Consider the following 15,462-nt stretch of genomic DNA (forward strand, 5'->3'; position numbering starts at 1 on the left):
AGGCCCCAAGAAGCTGGAGACAACAGAATCAAACCGTTAGGCACATAAGCCATTTCTGGGCTCTCTCCACAGGTTACCTTTGTGGTGGTCGTCTGCCTGGTTTCCAGGGAGCCTTCAATTAGGCTACTGAGCTGAGCTGATTTATACCTGTGCACTGCATTGGCTCCATTACCATTAACATAAATAAGTCTTTAGTCACAGGAGGAAGGCACAGAGAGTGTGTATGGTGGCTTTATTTCATGAAAATATCCCTTTTTCAGAACACCAGTTTCTTCTGGATAGAAACTAACTAGATTGCCCAAAAAACATTAACATTAATAGAGAACAATAGAGAGTCTCGATATACTGAACTGGGGAGAATGGGTTAAGCTTGCTTCAATTCCAAGAAAGTCTCAAGTCAGCGTGCCTCTCCCAAGAGGGCCACCTCCCTAATTCCTTTTCCTCTATCTCTGTTTCAACTAGACCTGGGGTGCACAACAGGGCCTGTGACCCTCAACTCGGCCAGCACAGAACACATCTGTTTAATTGCTTACGGTGCTCCCAGCACTTAGCAGTGTTCAAATAAATACATGAAGAATAAACAAAGAGAGGGAAACTCCCATCCCATCAGAGTACAAGAATTCTGAAATGCATGGTCACAGGGACACATGGTGCCCATCTCTATAGAAAGAGGAATAAAACTGACTTCCGTGGAAATACTCTTAGGCAACAGACAGGCTGTGCTGTGGCTTTCACCTGCCATGTCACTGAATGTCTTCAGCATCCTTGCAAAGTAGGGATTTTTGACCAATATTTCATAGAAACCTCTTACCACTTTCAGTGGAGATACCATCACTCATACAAATGCTATGGTGGGGATTCACCAAGATAGACTATATATATATATAAACTCTTTACCCAGCCTAGGATCTGATACAGAAGTGTTTCAGTAGATGACAACTGTAGGGATGATTATTGCTTGTCCTGTTACAGATGAAGAAACAGAGACTGAGTGGGTTACAGGGATCAATCCAAGGTAAAAAATGTGTCACAACTGGGATTTGGGCCCAGTGTGTCCGGTCCGGTTCTTTCCCTATTTACAGGAAAGCAAAAGGAAAGTATACTGGTTCCATCTTCCTCTGTTCTTTGACTTCTTAGCTTTAGTCCCGGGAGGTTCAGAGCTACTTTAAGATTGTTACAAATTCTATTCCGAGTGCTTCACAGATGATCAGAAAATAGATTATATACCTACTTTACTTTCTACACTAGGTCTCTATGATACAATATAAAGATAATTCTTTGTATAACAGCATACAGATCCCTTCCTCTAAAAAGTCCTTCCTACACTGAATGGATGTTCTGATGTTAGTTAAGCCAATTTCCACTTCACAGGTAAAGACACTTAGGATCTTCAAGGCATTTGCTGGGCCCCATTCTCTGGGTCGTGAGCAGAGCCTGACCTAGAGTGCTATGTAGCATCACCCCTTCCATGGGTCACAAACACACAGGCAAAGGTCTTCAAAATGTATGGGCATGCTTGGAAAATAAAAGCATTTCTAGGCATATGATTAACAAGCCAGAAAGGCCATGGCGCTTGACAGAATGGATGAGGCATTTCAGAAAGACAAGTCAAGATGCATTTATGAGTTGAATGCATCCCTCAGCTTGCTTAGCTGTGCTACTTGGTTCATAAACCAGGGATTAAGTCAATTTTCATTTCAACTTTCTCTTTCACCTTTAAGCAACCCCTAAGGTTTCCAGAGAATTTTGTTTGACCTTTAGCTAAAGTTCAACCTCTACCAAGTTACCAATTTTCGATGGTCCCTGGATGATCATTTAAGACAGATTTCACTATAATTCAAGGCAAGGATAATCCCTGGCCAAAGAGTTCACAAAGGAAGGATTCCCAGTGGTCTCAGGGATGGCAAAAGTTACGGATTCAGTCCTGCTAGTGAATTTTACTGATATTCTCACTGTGCATTATTGATCAGTAAAGTCAGCCTGGGTGCATTTGCTGGACATTGAACCCAGGGTGTTTCTTTACCTCCATCTGCTCCCAAATGAGGATTCTCCCCACGCTCCCTTGTAAGCTAAACTCCAGGAAAAAGATGCAGTCCTTTGGGAGTTGTCATTTACTTCCAAAGTTATGATAGGAATGTTAAACCCATCAATGGACTTCGATGCCCAAACCAAGTGGGATATCTTTGCTCTAAAGCACATATGTTCTAGATCTGCCTTTATCTCACATCTAGCTTTCAGAGACTTCCCAGCAACACTCAGAGAGGAAATGTGGAGGGGAGCAATGGAGAGAAAATCAGGCTTTTCCAATTTGTAGCGAAGAATGGGACTGTGAAGTTGTTTACTTCTTACATATCCTGACTTATTTTGTCTATCAGATCTGCCTGACCCCTAACCAAGTATATAAAAGTCTTTCAATATGGCTATATATTTAATCAGAGGGTTTTTTCCTCAAATTTTTGTTTATGTAGTCAGCTCCTGGATTGTTGTGTGCATTTCATGAAGACAGAGTTGCTCCTGTCCACAGAGGTAAAAACAGAGCCCCCAGTTTGCATGAAAGTCAATTCATTCTTATCTGCAGACTCTATATTCATTAAATAGGAAGAATTCAATGTCCATCTCATTCATGAATCAGAACAGAATGCCTTCATATATCATTTTTCTAACTTCCCAAATACTGTGAGAACATATCGGCCCCTCTCAGTATCTCAGTGGACTGGAAGCATGTTCATTTTAGAGGTAGGTCTCATTGCTTTCTGCAGACAGTTCAAAACCATGATGCCTCAGATTCAGCTTCCTGCATTCTTTCTTATTGATTGGCATACCTCAGGCTATTAGGTTTATTAACTAAATGATAATTTTTTTAGGGGGGTGAGTATACAAGGAGATAAATGTTTCACAAATAGACTCAAAGCTTGCAGGCAGGAGACATGCAGTGATTTACAAAGTATTTATCTCTCTGGCATTTATTTTTTCCTCCAGGAAAAAGTAATCATTGCTACCATCTTCTGAAAACAGAGGTGCCTATTTTCTGGGCAGGCTTGGAGACTAGCCAAGGCAGTGTGATGATTCCTGGAATTTCAACACACCTGCTGGGGTGCTGGATGGAGCGAGCTCCTCCCACAGACATACCTGATCTGCCTGGAGAGTCACCCCATGGCCTCTCCCTTCCTCCTGGGAGCCCCTGCAGCAGCCCTGAGTATGTGAGTATGCACCCACCTGTAATGCAAAGAATAGTTTCTGATAGAAGCACCTGCCCCTCCACAGCCTTCTTTCTCTGTCCTCATGCAACACTGTCTGACATTCCCATTGTCCTGCCAGAGTTTCTCAAACTCTGGCACTATTGACGGTTTGGGGGTCAGTTAATTCTCAGTTGTGGGGGGTGGTTTTGTGCATTTTCAGACGTTTGGCTGCATCCGTGGTCTCTACCTACCTGATGTGACTAACACACCCCTCCTCACCACTGGTGACATCTACAAATATCTCCACACATTGCCAAATGTCCCCTGGGCATAAAATTACCTCAGTTACATCCAATGCCTTGTCACAAGTGGGAACTAATGGGAAAAACTGAGAACTTCCCCGACCCCACAAGGAACCCAGAGGGACTACATCATTATCAACTCTCACGCCTGGTTTGCAGACCTCACTGCCAATGTCAATGAACCAGAGACCCCCAACAGGATGCAGGAAGGGGATCTGGGAAGAGCAGTAGGGGTGAGTTGAGAGATTATGGGTTCTTGGCCAAAGCTGGACTGACCTGGATCTCCCTCAAAGTTGAGAGCCACATCATTTAGAAAACATTTCAAGCACCCACTATGTCTTTCACCCCATCAATCAAGAAGTTATCTAACTTCTTAGATTGTTTTCCTTCTCTGCCTCCCCACATTCACTCTTCTAGTTTTTGGGACCATCTTCTTTCCCCTGGGTTCTTCCAAAGCCTCCCTGCATGTCCTTTCTTCCAGGCTTGCTCTTCACTGTCCAGCCCCAGCCCCCAGCCCCTGCAGGTGAGTGGGCTTTCTGAAATGCAAAGCAGACCATGCCAGCCAGCCATCTGCTGACTTCCCTGGCTTTCCAGCCTTCCAGGATAAAAATCCAAACTCCTTAACAAGGCCTGCAAAGCCACGTACTTCATTACCTCTTTCCCTGCATTACATGCGACTTCATGTCCCCACTCCCCCAGACACATTCCCCTGTAGGGACACAAGTGGTTTTAGGTAGCAGCGTCATGACCGTAAAGAATGAAGAATTTCACCGTGATCATTTAGTGTCAATATCCCTTTCTCCTTGTGTCCTCTCCAGGAGCGTGCTGAGTTGGGTGCTCCTTTGTCCTCCACACTGCTCTGAGGCTTGACAATCTCCCATTTTGTACCAGAAAAGAACAGGCCTCAGACTCAAACAACAGCATCCAGATGAAATTTAATAACACCATTTTATTGTTCGTTATATCTACTTTTGTAGTTGCCTTCTATTTATACCACATTGTACTACTTTTCTGTTACAAGAATGATATAATCTTTCCTTTTTCCATGAGTGTTTTCAGGCAGAAAAAGGAAGTTGATTTGAAGAAGCACCAAAAGAAGTGGTTTCTAGACATGGCAGAGACTGTGATTAATGATTGATATGTGGGGAATAAGGACTTATTTAAATTTATGCCCTGCTCCTCCCCGCTCGGCGGGAAGCCTGCTTCTCCCTCTCCCACTCCCCCTGCTTGTGTTCCCTCTCCTGCTGTGTCTCTGTCAAATAAATAAATAAATAAACTCTTAAATAAATAAATAAATAAAAAATAAATTTATGCCCTGCTCTTTCATACCCCAGTCTCACCTGTCCCTCAGACAGGCTAAGAACAGGGAGAAGGCAGGGACAGGGAGAACTGGATTGTTCCTTGTAATGATTCATGCGTCCTTTGGAGTTTGATGTAGATGTCACCTCACCAGCGCCCCACCTGTGTGCTCGCCTAGCACCCTGGACACCCCTCCTAGGCTCCAACATGGCACCTCTGAGCTCTGCTTTATGTCTGTCATGTTCACGGTGGTTTCCACAGCGTCTGGTACAAAGCTTAGCAGAGATGAGATGCTAAATAAATACATCTTGGTTGGTGGGATGAAATGGCTTCACCAAGAGAAAGGCAAAATGAGGTGACCAGATAATCCATGTCACTGAGGATATTACCCACTTCCCTGGGTGACAGACACAGAAGACTTGATGATGTAAATTACTTGATGTGCAACTTCCATTTTTCTTCCATTTCAAGCATCAGAATTTGACCTCCGCTGGCCACTGAAACACTCTTGTGGCTTGGCCCAGCTGGGTCTAGTGCCCAACAAGGGAGCACAGCAAAGAATACACAGAAACCAAAAAGACATAAGCTTGCAAGTCCCAAGTCTTTCTTTCTACTGGAACTTTACCTTTACAAATCTGTAGCACTTGAAGGTATGCTTCCCTAGCCACTTCTGGACTGTAACAATTCCTTTTTTTCCTACTGACAAAATCTGATACTTAGCCCGGAGCACTTTCTTGCCAGGAGAGAACTGTGTCAGACTTGTGACACTTGATAAAATACTACGGTAATGTGGAATAATGCTTTGAAATGTTGCCAGGGTGAGCATGCATGCAGAATGATGGAAATTGCCTGCAAATACAAATGGTAGCTCTGTGGCTCATCTGTAACCTCAACGTAGGAAAACTGTGATATTCTTTTCCCTCCTTTGCAATTTGCACAGCCTCTCTTTGGAAACTATGGAGATTACCCCACTGAAAGTAACTGCCATGTTTACTCCATGCACAATTTTTACTAATACAATATCCCCATGTAGTCATTCGTCTTCTAGGGTTCTCCTGATACTCTAAGCTGTTCTGTAGTGCTGCTGTGAACATCTCATTGAAGTAGTCATGTACCCAAAACCAAAAGCTTTATAGAAGGGTATGGAGGTTATTTGTGCAGTGCTGAAAATGATGTTCACTTTATCCACCTGAGAAATCAAGATTGCATAACTGAATGGGATTCAGTCCTCACTACACCACCCCAACCCTCCAACCCCCACACACCATGATGAATTCAATGGGAATTATCAGTGGGTTGAGCTGCATAATTAGAAGAGCCACAACTGTAGGGTGTTTACTATATAGTAGGCATTTTGCCCTCTTTTAGGTAAATAACATACTATATAATGAATAGAATTATCCTCATTTTGCTCTTGAGAAAAATGAGGCTCGGAAAGGATAATGTGTTCAAGGTCTCACAGACAGTAAGTGTCCCAGCCAGGAATGAGCCCAAGGTCTGTGTGATTCCAAAGTTTGATTTTTTTTTTTTTTTTTTTGCATGATGAACAATGTTGAACTAAAGTCAGCACCCTTCCTTCCATGAATTGTGGTCAAACCGTCACTATCTGTGGGCTTTCAACATTATTTGTTGGTTGTCATGTACCCGTAACTAGCAAGATACGTGAACCAATGGGCGGTTGCTTATTCATGAAGAGCCAGTAGCCTAATGAGAAGTTTCTCATGCACAAAAGATGGCCAAGCTGTAGCAGAAGAAAATTCAAGTTCATTTCAAAGGCATCTGCCTCTTCATGAAAAGTGAAACCCCATTCTTTTGCTGCAAAGGAACAATAAGAAAATGCATTCCCTATATATTGATTACTTCACTTATTCTAAAATAATTATAGTTACCATGGATTAGGTACTTTCTACATGCCAGAACTCACATGAAACACTCTGCATGAAGGAATGAAGGACAACATAACCCTCACAACCCAGTGATAGAGACACTACTATTAGCCCCACTGGACAAGTGTGGGAACTGAGGCTCAGAGATGATTTTATCTTACCAAGGTCAGTCAGCTCAGTTGGGATACAAACCCAGTCTCTCTCACAGCCAACAGAAGTCATAATACAGCAAAGTAGGGCATTCTGCCTTGGTGGAACCATTTTGACATCTACGGTTGTCAGTCAAATCCCAAGGGCTTCCTGGAAATGCAGACACTGTGTCCATGGTTGGAAGGGCTTCCCTTCCCACCTTACTCCCACTCTACACTCCAGCCCACTGGCCTTCTTTCAGGTCTTCAAATGGCTCCCTGGAATGCCAAAGCCTATGCACTTGTGCTCCCTGGGAACATACTTCTTTTCCCCCCCTCATAACGTTGGCTGCCGTCTCACCTTTAGATGTCAGCTCTGGGGCCACCTGCTTAGAGAAGCCTTGCCTGAACCCTTGACTTAGTAGACTCCTTCATGAAAGATTGGCCCTTTCCTTCAAAGCGCATCTCTGCATTGGTCCCTATTTGCTCAGATGGATCAGTGCCTGGGTCTCCCATTAGACTCATGCTTGCGTTCCCAGCACTCAGACCTGGGCCTGACTCAGAGGAGCCTCTCGAAACCTGTTGGTGGAAGAACTGGCACTGTGACCTCCTAAGCACATCTGCTTTCCTTTGTTGATGAGGCGCAAGAAGGGGGGACGGTAAGCCAATGTACAGTGGGATTCCAAGGCTAGATCTCCTCTCTGTTCACCAAGTAACGTCTCAGAATCATGCACTTTGCTGAGTTAATTTTTATGTTTTTTCCCTCATCTCCAAACAGCAAGTCATCTTGCAGATCAATGCCTGAGACTAAAGAGACTTATAGAATGTTAAGATTATGCACATAAATGTACCGACTATGACAGCCACACTAAGAAGAATAGTAATACTGCACCAAGCGATAGTTTAGCAACCTTTGCCACTTACAAAATTCACAGCCAATTTAATTAAAAATATAACAGCTCTGAAAGCTGCTAAAATGAGTATGACAACAATCAATCATTTTGTAATAGTGTTGAAGATCCATTAGGGACGTTGCACTGGATGCCAACTTTTTTAAGCCCAGATAGTAGGGGCATTTCATTCTGCACAATTAATGTCACTGCATTAAAATATTGACTACCTATAAAGAAAATACCAAACATCTTTATAACCCACATTTTTTATGGGCAAAACTTGCTTAGAAAGGTGCTTTGAATTTATTTGTTACAAGCTGCACATTTCACATTCAGAAAATTAAAATGGTTTCTACTGACTAACTCATTTAATCATTTAGTTGATTTAATGAAAAACACTATGCATTTTTCTCTCTCTGTTGCTAAGATTAATACTTTCTGTTCATTAGCAATCAAATATTGCAGGAAGGTTTACATCTTATTCTCACTTAACTCATTGCCTTTTATTTCAAAAAATCCTAATAGAATTTAAATGGTATCTTTTAAATCACTTGGAAATTTTTCTCTTAGTAACTCACTTTGTCTTGTGGAAGACAGAGCGCTCACTGTGACACTGAGACATTCATCCCCAACTTCCCTTTCCAATCTCTCTTTCTGGTGGGGGGTAGGAAGAAGCATATATATATATATATATAGGACAGGGATTGGAGACTTCAGAAAAAAATTATGAATCTAGCTTCCAGTGCCTCTAATTCATTTAATACATCAGCAACATTGTAGCATCCCTTAAGATTCTGATTAGAAGGGCCCTTTGAGTATTAAAGAGGGCACATTCTGCGTGGAGCACTGGGTGTTATGCACAAACAATGAATAATGGAACACATTAAAAACTAATGATGTAATGTATGGTGATTAACATAACAATAAAAAAATTATTAAAAAAAAAAGAAGGGCCCTTTGATTTATTAGTGGGGTTTTATGAGCTGCCTGGGAGAATGAACCCATTAAAAATGTTAACCATAAGCATCTGGCTTTCATTTCATAAAGAACCGAAGCTACTGGGCACAAGTAAATGGGTGCAAACATGGCACCCTTCTGCCATCACTCATGGAGGTTCCCACTGTTAATGCCATTTCCTCACAGCTGTGCCCTCTGCAGGTACAGCCTCATCTCTGCTCTCCACTGTGATTTTCAGGAGTATATAAATGGACAGTTAAATTCCACTTGAAATACCTCAAAAAAAAAAAAAAAAAAAAAAGGAAAGAAAAAAGAAATATCTCCAAGGGCAGATTCTACAATGGAATCTTTTTTATGACCAGAATAGTTACAAAAGAGTATAATCTATTTAAATTACTGAATAATGGAATCAGTAGTTTAAAAGCACGGTGCCAAGTTTTTCATTGCTTCTGTGCCAAAAAATGTTTGTTGACCCCCAAATGCTTGATAGGAGGAAATAACAAAAGGTAGACAATGGTGTTTTGTACTGAGTGTAGATACAGTGGTTGAAGGACCCTGGGTGCCTGGGTGTAAAAATATAAGCACTGAATCAGGAAAGCTAAGAGGGTGAGGACAAAGGAAACTTTTGGGCAGTAAGAAAATGATTCATTTTAAGGTGATACTCAGTGAGACAGCGAAGTACAGCAACAGGCGTATCCCTAAATTTGATTCTCTATTTCAAGGTGTTTTCTGCTTTTCTTGTGTGCATGCATGCATATATATGTAAGTGAATTCATCTGTCTTCCTCACTGTGTTATACATTATCTATTGCTTGTGGGAGAGGGACATAAGAATTTTCTTTTCCATTTTATAGTTGAGAAAACTGAAATGCAAGGCATAGGTATACTTTGACCCTAGTATAGTGAACTTTCCTTTTAAGCACTTCTAAAAGGGTAGTTGTTCTATCATTTGTGCAATTATTAAATCCTTGTTGCCGCTCTAGACTGTAAGATCCATGAGAGGCACAGCAACGCCTGCCTTGTCCATCAGTGCAGCTCCAGAACTAACTTGGTTGGTAGATGCTTTGTAAACTTCTTTTGAAAGAATGAATGATTTTCCTAGGTCATTATCAATGGAGCATTAGCAAAGAGGGATTAAACTCCAGGTCACCCTTCTGTTCTATTTGTGACTTTCTATTCACCCTGTGACTCTGTTCAAATACCAACCCCTCTGGGAAGCATTTCTGAGCTTTCTCTCCTACTTCTCCTGGGCTCAATAAATCCTTTATACCCATCCCTCTGTGTTTTGTATATGTAGCTTTCCTTTTTTGCGATGGAACCCCTTTCTCTTCTAGGAAACCATTATATTACTTAGTCTTGGGATGGAGTTGATTTTATTTCTGCCTGGCCCTATACATGGACTCAGAATCTCAGTCTGGTCGCTCAGAGCACCCTATCCCTCTGGCCACGGTTCCTGGTTCAACAATGGTCATGTAACTCAAGTTGGACCAGAGTTCTCTGCGCACATTCTTTTTTATCAGCATTGCTAGGAAAAACAATCTTTCCACTTAATCTAATAGGATGTAAGCCTCAAGCTGCTACTATTCACATCACCTCCCTTGGGAAGAAGCTACTCGAAAGAAGTAGAGAAACACAACACCCTTGGTGACACAGCTTGTGCCCCCAGACCCAGCCATGCCTGAATCAACTCTACCATTAGACTTTTAAGTTACATGAGTAAATAAATTCTTCCTCCTTCCTTTCAAGCAGTTTGACTGCTGACCATGGCTTCTTGAGAGCAGGGGCTGACTCACTTTTGTATCCCCGGAGGGCAGATCCTGCCCTCAGTAAAAGCCTGAGGGTAATGATAATTGAATGATAAACCGACATACTTCTTAGGGCAAGGAAATTTCCAGGTGTTTGGGGAGTAAGACTATCCATAAAAGCTATTTCAGGGGCTTTGTATCTTTTGGATCAAACTCCCATAAAAGAAGGAAGAGATAATACAGACATTCTGGATGTGGAGGTGTCAAGGTCAGTTGTATGAGAAAGTGTAAGGTGCTCGGGCAGATAAGGAGGTTCATAGAGCCTTACAATAAGGCAGTGGGAAGAGCGCAGCCACACAATGGATTTCACATTTCTGCATTCCTACAGTGACTAGGTCTTAATCATTATGACAGTACGTCTACGGCAAATGGAATTAACAATCCCACAGGCTTTGGAAATGTTAAATTGTTAATAAGCCCCTTAGAGCTTTGCTTCTCTTTTGAACTCCACGACTGGTTTTGGGCCACAGATGAGTGTATTAAACCAGCTCGATTTGAGCTGGTAATTGAAGGCCTCTCGAAGCCTGCCCAGAAGAGAAAGTCTTCCACTGTGAGGAGGAAGAGATGGTGCTAACATGTGATTTTCATTTTTAAATCTAAGGCCTGGCCATATCTGGCAAAGCAATTCAAGAAAACATGGTTTTCCAACTATTTGAAAGGTAAAGGTTCCAGGTACACCCTTCTTGTGATCCAAAAATCTGTACTTGTGTTAAACTTAAGAATCACCCATACCTGAGTTTAAATCCTGGATTTGCTACCCTTTTGGCTGGAAGACCTTGAACAGATAACTCAATACCCATGAGCCCTTGCGTTCTCATGGATAAAACCAGACGAGATGACCTCCTCACAGACATTTTGTGAAGATTAAATCAGATCACTGATGTTAAATGCTTAGCAAGAACCTGGTACACACTAAGAGCTCAATATACATTAGCTATGATTGTGATGACAACGACCATGACCAGGGCAAGCTTTTAAGTCAAACACTGCAATGTCTTATTAGTCATGGAATAAGCCAATGTCTTATTAGCCATGAATTAACATCTCGAATGTATTTGTCCACCTGTCATCACTTCCTCTAGGTATTGCTCATACTAGCATCATGTCAAATTCCCTTTCCTTTGTTTCAGAGGCTCTATCCTTTTTGTTTTTCTAGGTCTGAAGGCCCATGAAAACGTGATGGAGTCTGAGTGAGGAGCCCCTCTCTCAAGCTCCAATATCACCCCATGTGTTCTACATGACATACACCCCCCACCTCTTTCCCACCACACTGTGATTGCCCATTGACTCATTTCTAGAATCTTTCTGATTAATTATAAAGGAGGCTCAGGGAGGTCAGGGACTATATCTGCCCAGATCACCATTTTATTTCCCTTGCTTAGCTCAGTGTCTGGCAGATAATAGGTGTTCAATATTTACTGAATAAATAAATGAAAATCATAAAGCTTTCCCCTGACCCCTTAAATATTTCACCTATATTGCAGCTTTTGCATCTCATTTAAGGGTCTATCTAGGGACTCCAGAATAAGAACCTCTATTTTAGATGATCATTAAAAACAAAGTAGGGAAATTTGCAGGTCAAATAAAGAAGCAGCCTTTCTTTGTTACAGGCCGGAAAGAATGTGTAGATCAAGTGTGTGTCTCAAGAGAGGAAGGGCAAAGTTGATGTTGACACTGTGTTACGGATGAAGGGAAGCTTTGTCCAAGTCCCTCATATGCCTTAGATGACCATGAGAGCCAAGGCTTGCCCAAGGTCACATGGCTAGTGGCAGAGAGAACCCAAGTCTCCCAGCTTCCAGACTGGCACTCCCCAGACCCTCACCTCCCCGCTCCCATGCTGCCTGCCAGAAGAACAGTGGTTGCAAGAATTCAGTGAAGACTTCCTTCAGAGCATGGTCAGAGGATAATTTAAGGCAAAGCAGAATTGACATAACCTTGGTGAAAATGGGGGACAGGTCTTTACAAGAAAGATTTGATTCAGGTAGGTAAAACCTTTGGAATGAAGTTATTGCCTTGCTGCCTCATTTGAAAGAGGAAACCATTCTTTCTCTCTGTCTTTAGTGGGGATGTAACTTCAGAGGAAAAAATGCCTGGTGCTGGAGAGCATGCCCAGTGAAGGCAGGAATCCTCTTGTGTTCCCCATTCAGGTTCTGCAGGGCCCTTAGCCTTGGCCCCCACAGAATCCCCCAGAGTGAGGCAGATACAGCCCACGGCACTTCCCAACTGCATTCCATGTTAACATGAATCCTTGATGAGCTTCTTAGCATAGGGCACAGTTTTGGAATCCATTAATCTTACTGCCACATATGCAAGATGTTTCAGATAAGCTCAGCCAGAGATTTGTGTTGTTGTTGCTGTTGTTGTTTTTAAACCAGGAAAAAAGAAACTCACACTCCCTGTCATGCCAGATGCTCTATCAGATAAATATCACACACAGTTTTTTAGAGAAATACTATGTGATTTGAGAACATCTGCAATTCTTTAGAACATACTGTTGTCAGAGCTGACTTAAACTAAATATCACACATCAGACTTTCCTTCAAAGGTCTTGCACTAAATTTTCCCATTACAGCACAAATGGCTCCTTCGGAAACAGTATCAGACAGAATTAAAAATGTGCCAGCTCATTAGCATCGCCACAACTCGATTTCAGGGGCATTCATGTTATCAATGACCAAGTTCATTCCTGTTGCAGAAATGACAAGTACAGAAGAGATCTCCCCAGCTGCTACTTTGGTTTGCAGTGGGTGTTACACATTCGGGATATTACATTGTCCTTACATTAATTTCAGTAGCCACCACTATTTACAGGGGGGTGGAGGGAACTTTGTACACATGTCCTCCTATAATGTCCTCAAGAGTCTTGTGAGACAGCTACTCTTTTCCTGCAGGGCAGGGCACTGAGGCCTGATCCCCATGTGGTATGGGTGGGTGAGCATTTGTTGTGCATTAGGCACTCCACGATATGTTTTATTATATCTCATTTCATCCCACCAAACCCTTTGAGGTCAGTGCTGTCATCACCCCCGATGACAGGTGAAGAAACTGCGACAGGTCTCTAACTCAGCCCTGGTTTATTCCAAAACTCATGCACATGGTTTCATTTGACAATATGTGGGAGGGTCCAATTTTTGGTGAAGAGTGAGGTCTATGTAGTTACATCTCCTGGACTCCACCCTCCCTATCTGATGACCTTGGGTAAGCTCTAGTTAATCCTTCTGTGGCTAAGTTTCCTCATTTGTAAAATGGCATAATAATAGTAACTACCTCAGAAGGTTGAGAGAATGCGATGAAAATAAAGCACTTCGCACAGTGTCTGGCACATAGTAATTACTCAGCAAATTGCTAGTATTGCTAATGATAATATGAATAATAGGTCTTATTATTTTTATAGAAAATAATGCTGCTTCAGAAAGTATACAGGGATTAAATAAACCAAAAAAGTACACTGAGTGTGAGTTTAATTGTATATTAAGGACTAAGGTCAAAGAAAGGCTGCCACCAAGCAGAACAGAGCTACATTCAATTAGAAATGGTGGCTGAAGGCCCCGCTCTTCCCCAGTGCTGCCTGCGAAGGTGGCAGCCATCTCCTACCCAGGATCATGGCTGCCCTCAGACCTCTGGTGAAGTCTAAGATCATTCAAAAGAGGACTGAGAGGTTCATCTGGCACCAGTCAGACTGATACGTCAAAATTAAGCATAACTGGCAGAAACCCAGAGACAGTGACAATAGGGTGCAAAGAAGATTCAAGGGCCAGATCCCGATGCCCAACATTGGTTATAGGAGCAATAAGAAAACACAGCACATGCTGCCCAGGGGCTTCCAGAAGTTCCTAGTCCACATGTCAAGGAGCTTGAAGTGCTGCTGATGTGCAATGAATCTTACTGTGCAGAGACTGCTCAACAGTGTCTCCTCTAAGAACCACGAAGCTGATGTGGAAAGAGCAACCCAGCTGGACCTCAGAGTCACCAATCCCAATGCCAGGCTGTGCAGCGAAGAAAATGAATAGACAGACAGCTTTTGTGCTTGTCATAGTTGTTAATAAAACCATCAAACTATTGTCTGGCTAAATAAAATAAAATAAAATTAAATTAAATTAAATGAATGAATGAATGGATGAATGTATATATGTGGCTGAAGGGGGAGCCTTCTATTTTTAGCTCAAACGGGCTTATGTACCTATCTCCTTTCTGGAAGTTGTGCATTGTTCGAGTATTCGTATGGCACTCAATGACCTTGTCTTCATTTCTGTCACTATCAAAATCTCTCCTGAATGTCCTGCCCTGGGGTCCCTGGGTATGTTCTAGTCCATGCCTGCAGGGCAGAGGTGGGGGCGAGGAGCATGGAGGAGGAGTGTGCACCTTCAGCAAGACATAGTTTGCCCTAGTTCGCATTTTGTCGCAAGACAGAATTGTGTCTAGTGATTGAGTAGATGTTGCTGTGGGGGCTGGACATGGTGTCTCCACTCTGTGCTCAACACGCACTGGGTTGTGTCGCTCTATATTTAATGTTCTCTTATGAGTGTCCAATAAAAGGAGACTAAAATCCAAACCCCTTACCCTGGTCCTGCATGATCTGGCCCCAGCCTACCTCTTTCTTTCCCCCACCAAGACCATTCTCAAGTATCTCTTGAACACATGGAGCTCCTTCCATCCTCAACCTTTTACCCCAGCTCCTCTCCCTCTGCTTCTGTTTGACTTCTGTTCCCAGGCTCTTCAGCATGGCTCCTTCTCCTTCTGGCTCTTGGCTCTGACTCAGTCTTCCAAGAGAACTTCCCTGCAACTCCCCAAACCACTGTGGCTCTCTCTAATCTTTTCCTCGCAGTATCCATTGCTACCTGAAATCATCTTATGTATTTGTGAGTTTATTATCTGTCTCCACCAAAATGGAAATTCCTTGAAGGAGAGACCATGCCTGTTTTGCTCATTGCTGATTATCTTGTGCCTGACACATTGAAAGTGCTCGATAAATACTTGTGGAATTGAAGAACGAAAGCCTGACAGAGCAGTCAAT

At 42.5% G+C, this 15,462-nt stretch overlaps 1 protein-coding gene across 10 annotated transcripts in view; it reads right to left on the reverse strand.

Annotated features, from left to right (window-relative positions):
- FHIT (fragile histidine triad diadenosine triphosphatase) overlaps positions 1-15,462 on the reverse strand; it is a 1,457,066-nt gene that overhangs the window by 51,454 nt on the left and 1,390,150 nt on the right. The gene's annotated exons all lie outside the window — the stretch shown is intronic.

The sequence above is a fragment of the Zalophus californianus genome, chromosome 1, assembly GCF_009762305.2.
Source record: "Zalophus californianus isolate mZalCal1 chromosome 1, mZalCal1.pri.v2, whole genome shotgun sequence".
Lineage (NCBI taxonomy): Eukaryota > Metazoa > Chordata > Mammalia > Carnivora > Otariidae > Zalophus > Zalophus californianus.